We start from the raw sequence: 2400 nt of genomic DNA on the forward strand, positions 1-2400 counted from the left end.
AAATTAGTGGGGTTTTTTTTATTCAATTACTAGCCCCAGGAGTGTTTATTACAGGCTGCATAGTATACATAGCACTTTTTTTTTAAAAAAAGGAAATAATTCTGTTTAGTTTACTTTTTACTTTTTACTTTTTAGACAGCTGGATGCATCACTGCAATTGCTGCTTTCTCCAAATTAAGGTCAGATGCTGCATATGTACTGTATTTTTCCGTGTATAGACTAGGGTTTCGTTTTGTTTTTACAAAAAAATAGGTTAAAAATTGGGGCTCATCTTATACACAAGTAGTGCTGAGGGGTGTTTTCTTAATTTGGAGTGCCCCAAAATAGGGGGCATCTTATACACGGAAAAATATGGTATGTCATTTTAAAATGCTCAGCTTTGGGCACCTGACTGTACATCTCCATTGCATTGTCTTTGGGGCAGTGAAGTTTCACAGCAAATAGCACATACATTGGACAGAAGATGGGAGGGGAAGATAAATGAGAGATGAACAAGTCTGTAAGGCATGAGGGGAGAGAAAGAGACATTTATATGTGTGTGAGAGAGAGCGGGGTAAGCAAATGGTTGGTGGAAGCTTGAAATTTACTAGCCCAAACTGTGTATGTGTGTCTGTGGGTCTCTACATGTGCATATCTACATCCAGTGTTCTTTTCTGGGGGGATGCTATGGCGATCATACAGGGCCCCCGGACGTTTCACGGTCTATTGACCCTGTGCCACCACTGCGGTTGCTTTCTTCGCTGCCACCACCCCGCTTCTCACGGGGACACACAGAGTCCAGACAGTAGTTAACATAAACAACTAATCAAGTTTATTTTTAAACTGCAAGAATAAGCATATGGTTTCTGTTTATTTCTCTTGACAGTTTCTTAAATCTTAGTTCCTAACAACTTCAACCTGAATTATTCCCAACTATCTATCTGACTCCACCTATCAATTCCTCTCACTCTCTCACAATACAACTCTACCAACCCACACCTAAGCCTCCCTCTTCCTTCTCCAACACCCAAGCCTCAACTCCCAACTGACAAACCTCAACTCCCAACTCCCAAACCTCAACTGTCAACTCCCAGACCTCAACTGCCTTTCAAAACCTCCCACTCTATCTTTTACTCCTCCCTTGCATTCTCACTGGCCAATCACATCACACCCATTTTAACCCTTTCCTTGACGCATCCTAGGGGCAAACGCCACATTTGCAGGTGTACGCATACCCCTAAACATTTTGTGAATCTAACGGGAGAAGAAACTAAACATTTCAAAAAAAAAAAAAAGTTTCTTCTATAGCATGGTGAATTGTCAGTTCCTTTCAATAACAAGGTGAATTGTCAGTTCCATTGCTACGCCTAATGGCAGCCTCATTTCCTGTCCCTGTGTTTCTTGAGTCTCAGAAAGAAGCGAGCGTTTAATGTGTGAAGTAGGAGTTGGAATCTAGCACGGTGATTGGTCAACTTTGTTGTAACCACCTCCAGTGGCAGCTTCAATTCTTTTCTCCGAGATTTTCTTGAGTCAAAATGAGAGTACCCCTAAACTTTTTTTTTTTTTTTTTACAAAAAAGCACTGTCTATATCTCTATAGATATATCTGTATGTGTGTGACCCTGCAAATATGTCCCCAGGGTCCTGCAGGTGTAGATGTTTTCTGAAAATGAAGCAAATTTTAAATTGTGGGGGAATCCACTAGTATACCACCATCTTTTATTAAAAGACTTAATACGTCCAAAGAAGAATACTGGAACTAATAGCAATTAGCAATTAGCAACACAATGCAGATTTCATACTTAGATGCAGAGCTTTTTTCTATAAAAAAGAAATGTTTAGGGGTCCTCTCATTTTGACTCAAGAAAATCACCATTTTATACTTCAAATCGGGGAAAATAAATACAGTAAATGGACAAAAGTACAGTGGTACCTCTGGTTACGAACTTAATCCGTTCTGGAGGTCCGATCTTAAGCTGAAACTGTTCTTATCCTCAGGCGCGCTTTCGCTAATGGGTCTCCCAGTGCGTGCACGCCTCCGGTGTGCGATTTCCGTTCACATCCTGGGGCAAAGTTCGCAACCAGGAGCAATTACTCCCAGGTTAGCGGAGTTCGTAACCAGAAGCGTTCATAACCAGAAGCATTCATAACCAGAGGTACCACTGTACAAAGATTCACAAAATGTTGAGGGCTATGCATACCCCTGCGTCCCCCCAGAAAAAAAGAAAGTAGTAAGAAACAGCCATCAAGGGTAGGCCCTCATGAAGCACAATACATACATCACTGAGATTATGAACACATGACTATTGCTAGGTTTGCATTAATGCCTTCTCACCGGATAAGAAAGCATGCATGGGTCGCTCAAGTATGGATGACCAGTGGCAGTCAGTAGATATTATTAGGCTGTGAGTGTATATTATTT

The 2400-nt window shown here is 41.2% G+C and overlaps 1 long non-coding RNA gene across 1 annotated transcript; it reads right to left on the bottom strand.

Annotated features, from left to right (window-relative positions):
* Nucleotides 1-788: 788 nt before the first annotated feature.
* Nucleotides 789-1182, bottom strand: LOC310762127. The gene is made up of 2 exons (XR_014547879.1): nt 1076-1182; nt 789-1033 (listed from the first exon to the last, which is right to left on the bottom strand). It is a non-coding gene; the product is annotated as an uncharacterized lncRNA (long non-coding RNA).
* Between the last annotated feature and the right edge of the window lie 1218 nt (nt 1183-2400).

Source organism: Podarcis filfolensis, assembly GCF_964270895.1.
Source record: "Podarcis filfolensis genome assembly, chromosome: 5".
NCBI lineage: Eukaryota > Metazoa > Chordata > Lepidosauria > Squamata > Lacertidae > Podarcis > Podarcis filfolensis.